We start from the raw sequence: 19892 nt of genomic DNA on the forward strand, positions 1-19892 counted from the left end.
TCATCAGGTTTATATATCATATTTATTTCTCAGAATCAACTACTACACAAGATACCACAACGATGTCTACGACGGAACCCACCACCTCATACCCTGCCACAACGACTCGTAAGAAAACTTCATTTACACCACCTCTCCCTCTCTCTCTCTTTTTTTCTCTCTCATGCTCTTTCTCTTTCTCTCTCATCTCTCTCTTTCTTTCTTTCTCGCTCCCACTCTCTCTCTTTCTCTCTTTCATCTCTCTCTCTCTTTCTCTTTCTCTGTTTCTTTTTTTCTCTTCATGTGTCTATTTTCCTCTCTCTCTCTCTCTCTCTCTCTCTCTCTCTATTTCATTGTTACTTTCAAGTTTGTAGAATATGTTATAATGTGAAGCAACATTTTGTTCTCGGCAGCCGCCTTGGCGTCAAAAGCAAGGAATTAAATATCATGTGATGATATGTCCAGTAAGATTTGTTAAATTTGGGTAAATATGAATTTAAATTTATTTTGCCCCAGGACATATCATCAGGTGTATATCATATTTATTCCTCAGAATCAACTACTACACAAGATACAACAACGATGTCTACGACGGAACCCACCACCTCATACCCTGCCACAACGACTCGTAAGAAAACTTCATTTACACCAATTCTCCCACTCTCTCTCTTTCTCTCTTTCATCTCTCTCTCTCTTTCTCTTTCTCTGTTTTTTTCTTTCTCTTAAAGTGTCTATTTTCCTCTCTCTCTCTCTCTCTCTCTCTCTATTTCACTTTTAATTTCATGTTTATAGAATATGTTACAATGTGAAGCAACATCTTGTTCTCGGCAGCCGCCTTGGCGTCAAAAGCAAGGAATTAAATATCATGTGATGATATGTCCAGTAAGATTTGTTAAATTTGGGTAAATATGAATTTAAATTTATTTTGCCCAGGACATACCACAACGATGTCTACGACGGAACCCACCACCTCATACCCTGCCACAACGACTCGTAAGAAAACTTCATTTACACCACCTCTCCCTCTCTCTCTCTTTTTTTCTCTCTCATGCTCTTTCTCTTTCTCTCTCATCTCTTTCTTTCTTTCTTTCTCGCTCTCTCTCTCTCTCTCTCTCTCTATTTCAATTTTACTTTCATGTTTATAGACTATGTTATAATGTGAAGCAACATCTTGTTCTCGGCAGCCGCCTTGGCGTCAAAAGCAATGAATTAAATATCATGTGATGATTCGTGCTGTAAGATTTGTTAAATTTGGGTAAATATGAATTTAAATTTATTTTGCCCCAGGACATATCATCAGGTGTATATCATATTTATTCCTCAGAATCAACTACTACACAAGATACAACAACGATGTCTACGACGGAACCCACCAACTCATACCCTGCCACAACGACTCGTAAGAAAACTTCATTTACACCACCTCTCCCTCTCTCTCTCTCTCTCTCTCTTTTTCTCTCTCTTGCTCTTTCTCTTTCTCTTTCATCTCTCTCTTTCTTTCTTTCTCGCTCTCTCTCTCTCTCTCTCCCTCTCTATTTTACTTTTACTTTCATGTTTATAGAATATGTTGCAACGTAAAGCAACATCTTGTTCTCGGCAGCCGCCCTAGCGTCAAAAGCTAGAATTTAGATATCATTTGGTGATTTGTCTAGTAAGATTTGTTAAATTTGGGTAAATATGAATTTAAATTTATTTTGCCCCAGGACATATCATCAGGTGTATATCATATTTATTCCTCAGAATCAACTACTACGCAAGACCCCACGAAGATATCTACTACGGAACCCACCACCTCACATCCTTCCAAAACAACTCGTAAGAAAACTTCATTTACACCAATTCTCCCACTCTCTCTCTTTCTCTCTTTCATCTCTCTCTCTCTTTCTCTTTCTCTGTTTCTTTTTTTCTCTTCATGTGTCTATTTTCCTCTCTCTCTCTTTCTCTCTCTCTCTCTCTCTCTCTATTTCATTGTTACTTTCATGTTTGTAGAATATGTTACACTGTGAAGCAACATCTTGTTTTCGGCAGCCGCCTTGGCGTCAAAAGCAAGGAATTAAATATCATGTGATGATATGTACAGTAAGATTTGTTAAATTTGGGTAAATATGAATTTAAATTTATTTTGCCCCAGGACATATCATCAGGTTTATATATCATATTTATTTCTCAGAATCAACTACTACACAAGATACCACAACGATGTCTACGACGGAACCCACCACCTCATACCCTGCCACAACGACTCGTAAGAAAACTTCATTTACACCACCTCTCCCTCTCTCTCTCTTTTTTTCTCTCTCATGCTCTTTCTCTTTCTCTCTCATCTCTCTCTTTCTTTCTTTCTCGCTCTCTCTCTCTCTCTCTCTCTCTATTTCATTTTTACTTTCATGTTTATAGACTATGTTATAATGTGAAGCAACATTTTGTTCTCGGCAGCCGCCTTGGCGTCAAAAGCAAGGAATTAAATATCATGTGATGATATGTCCAGTAAGATTTGTTAAATTTGGGTAAATATGAATTTAAATTTATTTTGCCCCAGGACATATCATCAGGTGTATATCATATTTATTCCTCAGAATCAACTACTACACAAGCTACAACAACGATGTCTACGACGGAACCCACCACCTCATACCCTGCCACAACGACTCGTAAGAAAACTTCATTTACACCACCTCTCCCTCTCTCTCTCTCTCTGTTTCTCTCTCTTGCTCTTGCTCTTACTCTTTCTCTTTCATCTCTCTCTTTCTTTCTTTCTCGCTCTCTCTCTCTCTCTCTCTCTCTCTCCCTCTCTATTTTACTTTTACTTTCATGTTCATAGAATATGTTGCAACGTAAAGCAACATCTTGTTCTCGGCAGCCGCCCTAGCGTCAAAAGCTAGAATTTAGATATCATTTGGTGATTTGTCTAGTAAGATTTGTTAAATTTGGGTAAATATGAATTTAAATTTATTTTGCCCCAGGACATATCATCAGGTGTATATCATATTTATTCCTCAGAATCAACTACTACGCAAGACCCCACGAAGATATCTACTACGGAACCCACCACCTCACTTCCTTCCAAAACAACTCGTAAGAAAACTTCGTTTACACCAATTCTCCCACTCTCTCTCTTTCTCTCTTTCATCTCTCTCTCTCTTTCTCTTTCTCTGTTTCTTTTTTTCTCTTCATGTGTCTATTTTCCTCTCTCTCTCTCTCTCTCTCTCTCTCTCTCTATTTCATTGTTACTTTCATGTTTGTAGAATATGTTACACTGTGAAGCAACATCTTGTTTTCGGCAGCCGCCTTGGCGTCAAAAGCAAGGAATTAAATATCATGTGATGATATGTACAGTAAGATTTGTTAAATTTGGGTAAATATGAATTTAAATTTATTTTGCCCCAGGACATATCATCAGGTTTATATATCATATTTATTCCTCAGAATCAACTACTACACAAGATACAACAACGATGTCTACGACGGAACCCACCACCTCATACCCTGCCACAACGACTCGTAAGAAAACTTCATTTACACCACCTCTCCCTCTCTCTCTCTCTCTGTTTCTCTCTCTTGCTCTTTCTCTTTCTCTTTCATCTCTCTCTTTCTTTCTTTCTCGCTCTCTCTCTCTCTCTCTCTCTCTCCTCTCTCTATTTTACTTTTACTTTCATGTTTATAGAATATGTTGCAACGTAAAGCAACATCTTGTTCTCGGCAGCCGCCCTAACGTCAAAAGCTAGAATTTAGATATCATTTGGTGATTTGTCTAGTAAGATTTGTTAAATTTGGGTAAATATGAATTTAAATTTATTTTGCCCCAGGACATATCATCAGGTGTATATCATATTTATTCCTCAGAATCAACTACTACGCAAGACCCCACGAAGATATCTACTACGGAACCCACCACCTCACATCCTTCCAAAACAACTCGTAAGAAAACTTCATTTACACCAATTCTCCCACTCTCTCTCTTTCTCTCTTTCATCTCTCTCTCTCTTTCTCTTTCTCTGTTTTTTTCTTTCTCTTTATGTGTCTATTTTCCTCTCTCTCTCTCTCTCTCTCTCTCTCTATTTCACTTTTAATTTCATGTTTATAGAATATGTTACAATGTGAAGCAACATCTTGTTCTCGGCAGCCGCCTTAGCGTCAAAAGCAAGGAATTAAATATCATGTGATGATATGTCCAGTAAGATTTGTTAAATTTGGGTAAATATGAATTTAAATTTATTTTGCCCAGGACATACCACAACGATGTCTACGACGGAACCCACCACCTCATACCCTGCCACAACGACTCGTAAGAAAACTTCATTTACACCACCTCTCCCTCTCTCTCTCTTTTTTTCTCTCTCATGCTCTTTCTCTTTCTCTCTCATCTCTTTCTTTCTTTCTTTCTCGCTCTCTCTCTCTCTCTCTCTCTATTTCAATTTTACTTTCATGTTTATAGACTATGTTATAATGTGAAGCAACATCTTGTTCTCGGCAGCCGCCTTGGCGTCAAAAGCAATGAATTAAATATCATGTGATGATTCGTGCTGTAAGATTTGTTAAATTTGGGTAAATATGAATTTAAATTTATTTTGCCCCAGGACATATCATCAGGTGTATATCATATTTATTCCTCAGAATCAACTACTACACAAGATACAACAACGATGTCTACGACGGAACCCACCAACTCATACCCTGCCACAACGACTCGTAAGAAAACTTCATTTACACCACCTCTCCCTCTCTCTCTCTCTCTCTCTTTTTCTCTCTCTTGCTCTTTCTCTTTCTCTTTCATCTCTCTCTTTCTTTCTTTCTCGCTCTCTCTCTCTCGCTCCCTCTCTATTTTACTTTTACTTTCATGTTTATAGAATATGTTGCAACGTAAAGCAACATCTTGTTCTCGGCAGCCGCCCTAGCGTCAAAAGCTAGAATTTAGATATCATTTGGTGATTTGTCTAGTAAGATTTGTTAAATTTGGGTAAATATGAATTTAAATTTATTTTGCCGCAGGACATATCATCAGGTGTATATCATATTTATTCCTCAGAATCAACTACTACGCAAGACCCCACGAAGATATCTACTACGGAACCCACCACCTCACTTCCTTCCAAAACAACTCGTAAGAAAACTTCGTTTACACCAATTCTCCCACTCTCTCTCTTTCTCTCTTTCATCTCTCTCTCTCTTTCTCTTTCTCTGTTTCTTTTTTTCTCTTCATGTGTCTATTTTCCTCTCTCTCTCTCTCTCTCTCTCTCTATTTCATTGTTACTTTCATGTTTGTAGAATATGTTACACTGTGAAGCAACATCTTGTTTTCGGCAGCCGCCTTGGCGTCAAAAGCAAGGAATTAAATATCATGTGATGATATGTACAGTAAGATTTGTTAAATTTGGGTAAATATGAATTTAAATTTATTTTGCCCCAGGACATATCATCAGGTTTATATATCATATTTATTCCTCAGAATCAACTACTACACAAGATACAACAACGATGTCTACGACGGAACCCACCACCTCATACCCTGCCACAACGACTCGTAAGAAAACTTCATTTACACCACCTCTCCCTCTCTCTCTCTCTCTGTTTCTCTCTCTTGCTCTTTCTCTTTCTCTTTCATCTCTCTCTTTCTTTCTTTCTCGCTCTCTCTCTCTCTCTCTCTCTCCCTCTCTATTTTACTTTTACTTTCATGTTTATAGAATATGTTGCAACGTAAAGCAACATCTTGTTCTCGGCAGCCGCCCTAACGTCAAAAGCTAGAATTTAGATATCATTTGGTGATTTGTCTAGTAAGATTTGTTAAATTTCGGTAAATATGAATTTAAATTTATTTTGCCCCAGGACATATCATCAGGTGTATATCATATTTATTCCTCAGAATCAACTACTACGCAAGACCCCACGAAGATATCTACTACGGAACCCACCACCTCACATCCTTCCAAAACAACTCGTAAGAAAACTTCATTTACACCAATTCTCCCACTCTCTCTCTTTCTCTCTTTCATCTCTCTCTCTCTTTCTCTTTCTCTGTTTTTTTCTTTCTGTTTATGTGTCTATTTTCCTCTCTCTCTCTCTCTCTCTCTCTCTCTCTCTATTTCACTTTTAATTTCATGTTTATAGAATATGTTACAATGTGAAGCAACATCTTGTTCTCGGCAGCCGCCTTGGCGTCAAAAGCAAGGAATTAAATATCATGTGATGATATGTCCAGTAAGATTTGTTAAATTTGGGTAAATATGAATTTAAATTTATTTTGCCCAGGACATACCACAACGATGTCTACGACGGAACCCACCACCTCATACCCTGCCACAACGACTCGTAAGAAAACTTCATTTACACCACCTCTCCCTCTCTCTCTCTTTTTTTCTCTCTCATGCTCTTTCTCTTTCTCTCTCATCTCTTTCTTTCTTTCTTTCTCGCTCTCTCTCTCTCTCTCTCTCTCTCTCTATTTCAATTTTACTTTCATGTTTATAGACTATGTTATAATGTGAAGCAACATCTTGTTCTCGGCAGCCGCCTTGGCGTCAAAAGCAATGAATTAAATATCATGTGATGATTCGTGCTGTAAGATTTGTTAAATTTGGGTAAATATGAATTTAAATTTATTTTGCCCCAGGACATATCATCAGGTGTATATCATATTTATTCCTCAGAATCAACTACTACACAAGATACAACAACGATGTCTACGACGGAACCCACCAACTCATACCCTGCCACAACGACTCGTAAGAAAACTTCATTTACACCACCTCTCCCTCTCTCTCTCTCTCTCTCTCTTTTTCTCTCTCTTGCTCTTTCTCTTTCTCTTTCATCTCTCTCTTTCTTTCTTTCTCGCTCTCTCTCTCTCGCTCCCTCTCTATTTTACTTTTACTTTCATGTTTATAGAATATGTTGCAACGTAAAGCAACATCTTGTTCTCGGCAGCCGCCCTAGCGTCAAAAGCTAGAATTTAGATATCATTTGGTGATTTGTCTAGTAAGATTTGTTAAATTTGGGTAAGAATGAATTTTTTTTTTTTTTGCCCCAGGACATATCATCAGGTGTATATCATATTTATTCCTCAGAATCAACTACTACGCAAGACCCCACAAAGATATCTACTACGGAACCCACCACCTCACTTCCTTCCAAAACAACTCGTAAGAAAACCTCATTTACACCAATTCTCCCACTCTCTCTCTTTCTCTCTTTCATCTCTCTCTCTCTTTCTCTTTCTCTGTTTTTTTCTTTCTCTTTATGTGTCTATTTTCCTCTCTCTCTCTCTCTCTCTCTCTCTATTTCACTTTTAATTTCATGTTTATAGAATATGTTACAATGTGAAGCAACATCTTGTTCTCGGCAGCCGCCTTGGCGTCAAAAGCAAGGAATTAAATATCATGTGATGATATGTCCAGTAAGATTTGTTAAATTTGGGTAAATATGAATTTAAATTTATTTTGCCCAGGACATACCACAACGATGTCTACGACGGAACCCACCACCTCATACCCTGCCACAACGACTCGTAAGAAAACTTCATTTACACCACCTCTCCCTCTCTCTCTCTTTTTTTCTCTCTCATGCTCTTTCTCTTTCTCTCTCATCTCTTTCTTTCTTTCTTTCTCGCTCTCTCTCTATTTCATTTTTACTTTCATGTTTATAGACTATGTTATAATGTGAAGCAACATCTTGTTCTCGGCAGCCGCCTTGGCGTCAAAAGCAAGGAATTAAATATCATGTGATGATTCGTGCTGTAAGATTTGTTAAATTTGGGTAAATATGAATTTAAATTTATTTTGCCCCAGGACATATCATCAGGTTTATATATCATATTTATTCCTCAGAATCAACTACTACACAAGATACAACAACGATGTCTACGACGGAACCCACCACCTCATACCCTGCCACAACGACTCGTAAGAAAACTTCATTTACACCACCTCTCCCTCTCTCTCTCTCTCTGTTTCTCTCTCTTGCTCTTTCTCTTTCTCTTTCATCTCTCTCTTTCTTTCTTTCTCGCTCTCTCTCTCTCTCTCTCTCTCCCTCTCTATTTTACTTTTACTTTCATGTTTATAGAATATGTTGCAACGTAAAGCAACATCTTGTTCTCGGCAGCCGCCCTAACGTCAAAAGCTAGAATTTAGATATCATTTGGTGATTTGTCTAGTAAGATTTGTTAAATTTGGGTAAATATGAATTTAAATTTATTTTGCCCCAGGACATATCATCAGGTGTATATCATATTTATTCCCCAGAATCAACTACTACGCAAGACCCCACGAAGATATCTACTACGGAACCCACCACCTCACATCCTTCCAAAACAACTCGTAAGAAAACTTCATTTACACCAATTCTCCCACTCTCTCTCTTTCTCTCTTTCATCTCTCTCTCTCTCTTTCTCTTTCTCTGTTTTTTTCTTTCTGTTTATGTGTCTATTTTCCTCTCTCTCTCTCTCTCTCTCTCTCTCTATTTCACTTTTAATTTCATGTTTATAGAATATGTTACACTGTGAAGCAACATCTTGTTTTCGGCAGCCGCCTTGGCGTCAAAAGCAAGGAATTAAATATCATGTGATGATATGTCCAGTAAGATTTGTTAAATTTGGGTAAATATGAATTTAAATTTATTTTGCCCCAGGACATATCATCAGGTTTATATATCATATTTATTTCTCAGAATCAACTACTACACAAGATACCACAACGATGTCTACGACGGAACCCACCACCTCATACCCTGCCACAACGACTCGTAAGAAAACTTCATTTACACCACCTCTCCCTCTCTCTCTCTTTTTTTCTCTCTCATGCTCTTTCTCTTTCTCTCTCATCTCTCTCTTTCTTTCTTTCTCGCTCCCACTCTCTCTCTTTCTCTCTTTCATCTCTCTCTCTCTTTCTCTTTCTCTGTTTCTTTTTTTCTCTTCATGTGTCTATTTTCCTCTCTCTCTCTCTCTCTCTCTCTCTCTCTCTATTTCATTGTTACTTTCAAGTTTGTAGAATATGTTATAATGTGAAGCAACATTTTGTTCTCGGCAGCCGCCTTGGCGTCAAAAGCAAGGAATTAAATATCATGTGATGATATGTCCAGTAAGATTTGTTAAATTTGGGTAAATATGAATTTAAATTTATTTTGCCCCAGGACATATCATCAGGTGTATATCATATTTATTCCTCAGAATCAACTACTACACAAGATACAACAACGATGTCTACGACGGAACCCACCACCTCATACCCTGCCACAACGACTCGTAAGAAAACTTCATTTACACCAATTCTCCCACTCTCTCTCTTTCTCTCTTTCATCTCTCTCTCTCTCTTTCTCTTTCTCTGTTTTTTTCTTTCTCTTAAAGTGTCTATTTTCCTCTCTCTCTCTCTCTCTCTCTCTCTATTTCACTTTTAATTTCATGTTTATAGAATATGTTACAATGTGAAGCAACATCTTGTTCTCGGCAGCCGCCTTGGCGTCAAAAGCAAGGAATTAAATATCATGTGATGATATGTCCAGTAAGATTTGTTAAATTTGGGTAAATATGAATTTAAATTTATTTTGCCCAGGACATACCACAACGATGTCTACGACGGAACCCACCACCTCATACCCTGCCACAACGACTCGTAAGAAAACTTCATTTACACCACCTCTCCCTCTCTCTCTCTTTTTTTCTCTCTCATGCTCTTTCTCTTTCTCTCTCATCTCTTTCTTTCTTTCTTTCTCGCTCTCTCTCTCTCTCTCTCTCTCTATTTCAATTTTACTTTCATGTTTATAGACTATGTTATAATGTGAAGCAACATCTTGTTCTCGGCAGCCGCCTTGGCGTCAAAAGCAATGAATTAAATATCATGTGATGATTCGTGCTGTAAGATTTGTTAAATTTGGGTAAATATGAATTTAAATTTATTTTGCCCCAGGACATATCATCAGGTGTATATCATATTTATTCCTCAGAATCAACTACTACACAAGATACAACAACGATGTCTACGACGGAACCCACCAACTCATACCCTGCCACAACGACTCGTAAGAAAACTTCATTTACACCACCTCTCCCTCTCTCTCTCTCTCTCTCTCTTTTTCTCTCTCTTGCTCTTTCTCTTTCTCTTTCATCTCTCTCTTTCTTTCTTTCTCGCTCTCTCTCTCTCTCTCTCCCTCTCTATTTTACTTTTACTTTCATGTTTATAGAATATGTTGCAACGTAAAGCAACATCTTGTTCTCGGCAGCCGCCCTAGCGTCAAAAGCTAGAATTTAGATATCATTTGGTGATTTGTCTAGTAAGATTTGTTAAATTTGGGTAAATATGAATTTAAATTTATTTTGCCCCAGGACATATCATCAGGTGTATATCATATTTATTCCTCAGAATCAACTACTACGCAAGACCCCACGAAGATATCTACTACGGAACCCACCACCTCACATCCTTCCAAAACAACTCGTAAGAAAACTTCATTTACACCAATTCTCCCACTCTCTCTCTTTCTCTCTTTCATCTCTCTCTCTCTTTCTCTTTCTCTGTTTCTTTTTTCTCTTCATGTGTCTATTTTCCTCTCTCTCTCTTTCTCTCTCTCTCTCTCTCTCTCTATTTCATTGTTACTTTCATGTTTGTAGAATATGTTACACTGTGAAGCAACATCTTGTTTTCGGCAGCCGCCTTGGCGTCAAAAGCAAGGAATTAAATATCATGTGATGATATGTACAGTAAGATTTGTTAAATTTGGGTAAATATGAATTTAAATTTATTTTGCCCCAGGACATATCATCAGGTTTATATATCATATTTATTTCTCAGAATCAACTACTACACAAGATACCACAACGATGTCTACGACGGAACCCACCACCTCATACCCTGCCACAACGACTCGTAAGAAAACTTCATTTACACCACCTCTCCCTCTCTCTCTCTTTTTTTCTCTCTCATGCTCTTTCTCTTTCTCTCTCATCTCTCTCTTTCTTTCTTTCTCGCTCTCTCTCTCTCTCTCTCTCTCTCTATTTCATTTTTACTTTCATGTTTATAGACTATGTTATAATGTGAAGCAACATTTTGTTCTCGGCAGCCGCCTTGGCGTCAAAAGCAAGGAATTAAATATCATGTGATGATATGTCCAGTAAGATTTGTTAAATTTGGGTAAATATGAATTTAAATTTATTTTGCCCCAGGACATATCATCAGGTGTATATCATATTTATTCCTCAGAATCAACTACTACACAAGCTACAACAACGATGTCTACGACGGAACCCACCACCTCATACCCTGCCACAACGACTCGTAAGAAAACTTCATTTACACCACCTCTCCCTCTCTCTCTCTCTCTGTTTCTCTCTCTTGCTCTTGCTCTTTCTCTTTCTCTTTCATCTCTCTCTTTCTTTCTTTCTCGCTCTCTCTCTCTCTCTCTCTCTCTCTCCCTCTCTATTTTACTTTTACTTTCATGTTCATAGAATATGTTGCAACGTAAAGCAACATCTTGTTCTCGGCAGCCGCCCTAGCGTCAAAAGCTAGAATTTAGATATCATTTGGTGATTTGTCTAGTAAGATTTGTTAAATTTGGGTAAATATGAATTTAAATTTATTTTGCCCCAGGACATATCATCAGGTGTATATCATATTTATTCCTCAGAATCAACTACTACGCAAGACCCCACGAAGATATCTACTACGGAACCCACCACCTCACTTCCTTCCAAAACAACTCGTAAGAAAACTTCGTTTACACCAATTCTCCCACTCTCTCTCTTTCTCTCTTTCATCTCTCTCTCTCTTTCTCTTTCTCTGTTTCTTTTTTTCTCTTCATGTGTCTATTTTCCTCTCTCTCTCTCTCTCTCTCTCTCTCTCTCTATTTCATTGTTACTTTCATGTTTGTAGAATATGTTACACTGTGAAGCAACATCTTGTTTTCGGCAGCCGCCTTGGCGTCAAAAGCAAGGAATTAAATATCATGTGATGATATGTACAGTAAGATTTGTTAAATTTGGGTAAATATGAATTTAAATTTATTTTGCCCCAGGACATATCATCAGGTTATATATCATATTTATTCCTCAGAATCAACTACTACACAAGATACAACAACGATGTCTACGACGGAACCCACCACCTCATACCCTGCCACAACGACTCGTAAGAAAACTTCATTTACACCACCTCTCCCTCTCTCTCTCTCTCTGTTTCTCTCTCTTGCTCTTTCTCTTTCTCTTTCATCTCTCTCTTTCTTTCTTTCTCGCTCTCTCTCTCTCTCTCTCTCTCTCCCTCTCTATTTTACTTTTACTTTCATGTTTATAGAATATGTTGCAACGTAAAGCAACATCTTGTTCTCGGCAGCCGCCCTAACGTCAAAAGCTAGAATTTAGATATCATTTGGTGATTTGTCTAGTAAGATTTGTTAAATTTGGGTAAATATGAATTTAAATTTATTTTGCCCCAGGACATATCATCAGGTGTATATCATATTTATTCCTCAGAATCAACTACTACGCAAGACCCCACGAAGATATCTACTACGGAACCCACCACCTCACATCCTTCCAAAACAACTCGTAAGAAAACTTCATTTACACCAATTCTCCCACTCTCTCTCTTTCTCTCTTTCATCTCTCTCTCTCTCTTTCTCTTTCTCTGTTTTTTTCTTTCTCTTTATGTGTCTATTTTCCTCTCTCTCTCTCTCTCTCTCTCTCTCTATTTCACTTTTAATTTCATGTTTATAGAATATGTTACAATGTGAAGCAACATCTTGTTCTCGGCAGCCGCCTTAGCGTCAAAAGCAAGGAATTAAATATCATGTGATGATATGTCCAGTAAGATTTGTTAAATTTGGGTAAATATGAATTTAAATTTATTTTGCCCAGGACATACCACAACGATGTCTACGACGGAACCCACCACCTCATACCCTGCCACAACGACTCGTAAGAAAACTTCATTTACACCACCTCTCCCTCTCTCTCTCTTTTTTTCTCTCTCATGCTCTTTCTCTTTCTCTCTCATCTCTTTCTTTCTTTCTTTCTCGCTCTCTCTCTCTCTCTCTCTCTATTTCAATTTTACTTTCATGTTTATAGACTATGTTATAATGTGAAGCAACATCTTGTTCTCGGCAGCCGCCTTGGCGTCAAAAGCAATGAATTAAATATCATGTGATGATTCGTGCTGTAAGATTTGTTAAATTTGGGTAAATATGAATTTAAATTTATTTTGCCCCAGGACATATCATCAGGTGTATATCATATTTATTCCTCAGAATCAACTACTACACAAGATACAACAACGATGTCTACGACGGAACCCACCAACTCATACCCTGCCACAACGACTCGTAAGAAAACTTCATTTACACCACCTCTCCCTCTCTCTCTCTCTCTCTCTTTTTCTCTCTCTTGCTCTTTCTCTTTCTCTTTCATCTCTCTCTTTCTTTCTTTCTCGCTCTCTCTCTCTCGCTCCCTCTCTATTTTACTTTTACTTTCATGTTTATAGAATATGTTGCAACGTAAAGCAACATCTTGTTCTCGGCAGCCGCCCTAGCGTCAAAAGCTAGAATTTAGATATCATTTGGTGATTTGTCTAGTAAGATTTGTTAAATTTGGGTAAATATGAATTTAAATTTATTTTGCCGCAGGACATATCATCAGGTGTATATCATATTTATTCCTCAGAATCAACTACTACGCAAGACCCCACGAAGATATCTACTACGGAACCCACCACCTCACTTCCTTCCAAAACAACTCGTAAGAAAACTTCGTTTACACCAATTCTCCCACTCTCTCTCTTTCTCTCTTTCATCTCTCTCTCTCTTTCTCTTTCTCTGTTTCTTTTTTTCTCTTCATGTGTCTATTTTCCTCTCTCTCTCTCTCTCTCTCTCTCTATTTCATTGTTACTTTCATGTTTGTAGAATATGTTACACTGTGAAGCAACATCTTGTTTTCGGCAGCCGCCTTGGCGTCAAAAGCAAGGAATTAAATATCATGTGATGATATGTACAGTAAGATTTGTTAAATTTGGGTAAATATGAATTTAAATTTATTTTGCCCCAGGACATATCATCAGGTTTATATATCATATTTATTCCTCAGAATCAACTACTACACAAGATACAACAACGATGTCTACGACGGAACCCACCACCTCATACCCTGCCACAACGACTCGTAAGAAAACTTCATTTACACCACCTCTCCCTCTCTCTCTCTCTCTGTTTCTCTCTCTTGCTCTTTCTCTTTCTCTTTCATCTCTCTCTTTCTTTCTTTCTCGCTCTCTCTCTCTCTCTCTCTCTCCCTCTCTATTTTACTTTTACTTTCATGTTTATAGAATATGTTGCAACGTAAAGCAACATCTTGTTCTCGGCAGCCGCCCTAACGTCAAAAGCTAGAATTTAGATATCATTTGGTGATTTGTCTAGTAAGATTTGTTAAATTTCGGTAAATATGAATTTAAATTTATTTTGCCCCAGGACATATCATCAGGTGTATATCATATTTATTCCTCAGAATCAACTACTACGCAAGACCCCACGAAGATATCTACTACGGAACCCACCACCTCACATCCTTCCAAAACAACTCGTAAGAAAACTTCATTTACACCAATTCTCCCACTCTCTCTCTTTCTCTCTTTCATCTCTCTCTCTCTTTCTCTTTCTCTGTTTTTTTCTTTCTGTTTATGTGTCTATTTTCCTCTCTCTCTCTCTCTCTCTCTCTCTATTTCACTTTTAATTTCATGTTTATAGAATATGTTACAATGTGAAGCAACATCTTGTTCTCGGCAGCCGCCTTGGCGTCAAAAGCAAGGAATTAAATATCATGTGATGATATGTCCAGTAAGATTTGTTAAATTTGGGTAAATATGAATTTAAATTTATTTTGCCAGGACATACCACAACGATGTCTACGACGGAACCCACCACCTCATACCCTGCCACAACGACTCGTAAGAAAACTTCATTTACACCACCTCTCCCTCTCTCTCTCTTTTTTCTCTCTCATGCTCTTTCTCTTTCTCTCTCATCTCTTTCTTTCTTTCTTTCTCGCTCTCTCTCTCTCTCTCTCTCTCTCTATTTCAATTTTACTTTCATGTTTATAGACTATGTTATAATGTGAAGCAACATCTTGTTCTCGGCAGCCGCCTTGGCGTCAAAAGCAATGAATTAAATATCATGTGATGATTCGTGCTGTAAGATTTGTTAAATTTGGGTAAATATGAATTTAAATTTATTTTGCCCCAGGACATATCATCAGGTGTATATCATATTTATTCCTCAGAATCAACTACTACACAAGATACAACAACGATGTCTACGACGGAACCCACCAACTCATACCCTGCCACAACGACTCGTAAGAAAACTTCATTTACACCACCTCTCCCTCTCTCTCTCTCTCTCTCTCTTTTTCTCTCTCTTGCTCTTTCTCTTTCTCTTTCATCTCTCTCTTTCTTTCTTTCTCGCTCTCTCTCTCTCGCTCCCTCTCTATTTTACTTTTACTTTCATGTTTATAGAATATGTTGCAACGTAAAGCAACATCTTGTTCTCGGCAGCCGCCCTAGCGTCAAAAGCTAGAATTTAGATATCATTTGGTGATTTGTCTAGTAAGATTTGTTAAATTTGGGTAAGAATGAATTTTTTTTTTTTTTGCCCCAGGACATATCATCAGGTGTATATCATATTTATTCCTCAGAATCAACTACTACGCAAGACCCCACAAAGATATCTACTACGGAACCCACCACCTCACTTCCTTCCAAAACAACTCGTAAGAAAACCTCATTTACACCAATTCTCCCACTCTCTCTCTTTCTCTCTTTCATCTCTCTCTCTCTTTCTCTTTCTCTGTTTTTTTCTTTCTCTTTATGTGTCTATTTTCCTCTCTCTCTCTCTCTCTCTCTCTCTCTATTTCACTTTTAATTTCATGTTTATAGAATATGTTACAATGTGAAGCAACATCTTGTTCTCGGCAGCCGCCTTGGCGTCAAAAGCAAGGAATTAAATATCATGTGATGATATGTCCAGTAAGATTTGTTAAATTTGGGTAAATATGAATTTAAATTTATTTTGCCCAGGACATACCACAACGATGTCTACGACGGAACCCACCACCTCATACCCTGCCACAACGACTCGTAAGAAAACTTCATTTACACCACCTCTCCCTCTCTCTCTCTTTTTTTCTCTCTCATGCTCTTTCTCTTTCTCTCTCATCTCTTTCTTTCTTTCTTTCTCGCTCTCTCTCTATTTCATTTTTACTTTCATGTTTATAGACTATGTTATAATGTGAAGCAACATCTTGTTCTCGGCAGCCGCCTTGGCGTCAAAAGCAAGGAATTAAATATCATGTGATGATTCGTGCTGTAAGATTTGTTAAATTTGGGTAAATATGAATTTAAATTTATTTTGCCCCAGGACATATCATCAGGTTTATATATCATATTTATTCCTCAGAATCAACTACTACACAAGATACAACAACGATGTCTACGACGGAACCCACCACCTCATACCCTGCCACAACGACTCGTAAGAAAACTTCATTTACACCACCTCTCCCTCTCTCTCTCTCTCTGTTTCTCTCTCTTGCTCTTTCTCTTTCTCTTTCATCTCTCTCTTTCTTTCTTTCTCGCTCTCTCTCTCTCTCTCTCTCTCCCTCTCTATTTTACTTTTACTTTCATGTTTATAGAATATGTTGCAACGTAAAGCAACATCTTGTTCTCGGCAGCCGCCCTAACGTCAAAAGCTAGAATTTAGATATCATTTGGTGATTTGTCTAGTAAGATTTGTTAAATTTGGGTAAATATGAATTTAAATTTATTTTGCCCCAGGACATATCATCAGGTGTATATCATATTTATTCCCCAGAATCAACTACTACGCAAGACCCCACGAAGATATCTACTACGGAACCCACCACCTCACATCCTTCCAAAACAACTCGTAAGAAAACTTCATTTACACCAATTCTCCCACTCTCTCTCTTTCTCTCTTTCATCTCTCTCTCTCTTTCTCTTTCTCTGTTTTTTTTCTTTCTGTTTATGTGTCTATTTTCCTCTCTCTCTCTCTCTCTCTCTCTCTATTTCACTTTTAATTTCATGTTTATAGAATATGTTACAATGTGAAGCAACATCTTGTTCTCGGCAGCCGCCTTGGCGTCAAAAGCAAGGAATTAAATATCATGTGATGATATGTCCAGTAAGATTTGTTAAATTTGGGTAAATATGAATTTAAATTTATTTTGCCCAGGACATACCACAACGATGTCTACGACGGAACCCACCACCTCATACCCTGCCACAACGACTCGTAAGAAAACTTCATTTACACCACCTCTCCCTCTCTCTCTCTTTTTTTCTCTCTCATGCTCTTTCTCTTTCTCTCTCATCTCTTTCTTTCTTTCTTTCTCGCTCTCTCTCTCTCTCTCTCTCTCTATTTCAATTTTACTTTCATGTTTATAGACTATGTTATAATGTGAAGCAACATCTTGTTCTCGGCAGCCGCCTTGGCGTCAAAAGCAATGAATTAAATATCATGTGATGATTCGTGCTGTAAGATTTGTTAAATTTGGGTAAATATGAATTTAAATTTATTTTGCCCCAGGACATATCATCAGGTGTATATCATATTTATTCCTCAGAATCAACTACTACACAAGATACAACAACGATGTCTACGACGGAACCCACCAACTCATACCCTGCCACAACGACTCGTAAGAAAACTTCATTTACACCACCTCTCCCTCTCTCTCTCTCTCTCTCTTTTTCTCTCTCTTGCTCTTTCTCTTTCTCTTTCATCTCTCTCTTTCTTTCTTTCTCGCTCTCTCTCTCTCGCTCCCTCTCTATTTTACTTTTACTTTCATGTTTATAGAATATGTTGCAACGTAAAGCAACATCTTGTTCTCGGCAGCCGCCCTAGCGTCAAAAGCTAGAATTTAGATATCATTTGGTGATTTGTCTAGTAAGATTTGTTAAATTTGGGTAAGAATGAATTTTTTTTTTTTTTGCCCCAGGACATATCATCAGGTGTATATCATATTTATTCCTCAGAATCAACTACTACGCAAGACCCCACAAAGATATCTACTACGGAACCCACCACCTCACTTCCTTCCAAAACAACTCGTAAGAAAACCTCATTTACACCAATTCTCCCACTCTCTCTCTTTCTCTCTTTCATCTCTCTCTCTCTTTCTCTTTCTCTGTTTTTTTCTTTCTCTTTATGTGTCTATTTTCCTCTCTCTCTCTCTCTCTCTCTCTATTTCACTTTTAATTTCATGTTTATAGAATATGTTACAATGTGAAGCAACATCTTGTTCTCGGCAGCCGCCTTGGCGTCAAAAGCAAGGAATTAAATATCATGTGATGATATGTCCAGTAAGATTTGTTAAATTTGGGTAAATATGAATTTAAATTTATTTTGCCCAGGACATACCACAACGATGTCTACGACGGAACCCACCACCTCATACCCTGCCACAACGACTCGTAAGAAAACTTCATTTACACCACCTCTCCCTCTCTCTCTCTTTTTTTCTCTCTCATGCTCTTTCTCTTTCTCTCTCATCTCTTTCTTTCTTTCTTTCTCGCTCTCTCTCTATTTCATTTTTACTTTCATGTTTATAGACTATGTTATAATGTGAAGCAACATCTTGTTCTCGGCAGCCGCCTTGGCGTCAAAAGCAAGGAATTAAATATCATGTGATGATTCGTGCTGTAAGATTTGTTAAATTTGGGTAAATATGAATTTAAATTTATTTTGCCCCAGGACATATCATCAGGTGTATATCATATTTATTCCTCAGAATCAACTACTACACAAGATACAACAACGATGTCTACGACGGAACCCACCAACTCATACCCTGCCACAACGACTCGTAAGAAAACTTCATTTACACCACCTCTCCCTCTCTCTCTCTCTCTCTCTTTTTTTCTCTCTCTTGCTCTTTCTCTTTCATCTCTCTCTTTCTTTCTTTCTCGCTCTCTCTCTCTCTCTCCCTCTCTATTTTACTTTTACTTTCATGTTTATAGAATATGTTGCAACGTAAAGCAACATCTTGTTCTCGGCAGCCGCCCTAGCGTCAAAAGCTAGAATTTAGATATCATTTGGTGATTTGTCTAGTAAGATTTGTTAAATTTGGGTAAATATGAATTTAATTATTTTTTGCCCAAGGACATATCATCAGGTGTATATCATATTTATTCCTCAGAATCAACTACTACACAAGATACAACAACGATGTCTACGACGGAACCCACCACCTCATACCCTGCCACAACGACTCGTAAGAAAACTTCATTTACACCACCTCTCCCTCTCTCTCTCTCTCTCTCTTTTTTTCTCTCTCTTGCTCTTTCTCTTTCATCTCTCTCTTTCTTTCTTTCTCGCTCTCTCTCTCTCTCTCCCTCTCTATTTTACTTTTACTTTCATGTTTATAGAATATGTTGCAACGTAAAGCAACATCTTGTTCTCGGCAGCCGCCCTAGCGTCAAAAGCTAGAATTTAGATATCATTTGGTGATTTGTCTAGTAAGATTTGTTAAATTTGGGTAAATATGAATTTAATTATTTTTTTGCCCCAGGACATATCATCAGGTGTATATCATATTTATTCCTCAGAATCAACTACTACGCAAGACCCCACAAAGATATCTACTACGGAACCCACCACCTCACTTCCTTCCAAAACAACTCGTAAGAAAACTTCATTTACACCAATTCTCCCACTCTCTCTCTTTCTCTCTTTCATCTCTCTCTCTCTCTTTCTCTTTCTCTGTTTTTTTTTTCTCTTCATGTGTCTATTTTCCTCTCTCTCTCTCTCTCTCTCTCTCTCTCTCTCTCTATTTCATTGTTACTTTCATGTTTGTAGAATATGTTACACTGTGAAGCAACATCTTGTTTTCGGCAGCCGCCTTGGCGTCAAAAGCAAGGAATTAAATATCATGTGATGATATG

General features: G+C 37.7%; 4 long non-coding RNA genes across 4 annotated transcripts; all 4 read left to right on the forward strand.

The window, feature by feature from the left end:
* The first annotated feature begins 3804 nt into the window (after nucleotides 1-3804).
* On the forward strand, nucleotides 3805-5531 carry LOC115920183. The gene is made up of 4 exons (XR_004062233.1): nucleotides 3805-3897; nucleotides 4205-4264; nucleotides 4594-4668; nucleotides 5426-5531. It is a non-coding gene; the product is annotated as an uncharacterized LOC115920183 (long non-coding RNA).
* Nucleotides 5532-5821: 290 nt separating this feature from the next.
* LOC115920211 lies at nucleotides 5822-6685 on the forward strand. The gene is made up of 3 exons (XR_004062256.1): nucleotides 5822-5914; nucleotides 6226-6285; nucleotides 6621-6685. It is a non-coding gene; the product is annotated as an uncharacterized LOC115920211 (long non-coding RNA).
* Nucleotides 6686-8220: 1535 nt separating this feature from the next.
* LOC115920209 lies at nucleotides 8221-9968 on the forward strand. The gene is made up of 3 exons (XR_004062252.1): nucleotides 8221-8282; nucleotides 9513-9572; nucleotides 9904-9968. It is a non-coding gene; the product is annotated as an uncharacterized LOC115920209 (long non-coding RNA).
* Nucleotides 9969-16813: 6845 nt separating this feature from the next.
* Nucleotides 16814-17637, forward strand: LOC115920353. The gene is made up of 3 exons (XR_004062360.1): nucleotides 16814-16875; nucleotides 17182-17241; nucleotides 17573-17637. It is a non-coding gene; the product is annotated as an uncharacterized LOC115920353 (long non-coding RNA).
* Nucleotides 17638-19892: the final 2255 nt, after the last annotated feature.

Source organism: Strongylocentrotus purpuratus, unplaced genomic scaffold (genome assembly GCF_000002235.5).
Source record: "Strongylocentrotus purpuratus isolate Spur 01 unplaced genomic scaffold, Spur_5.0 spur5_scaffold_8, whole genome shotgun sequence".
Lineage (NCBI taxonomy): Eukaryota > Metazoa > Echinodermata > Echinoidea > Camarodonta > Strongylocentrotidae > Strongylocentrotus > Strongylocentrotus purpuratus.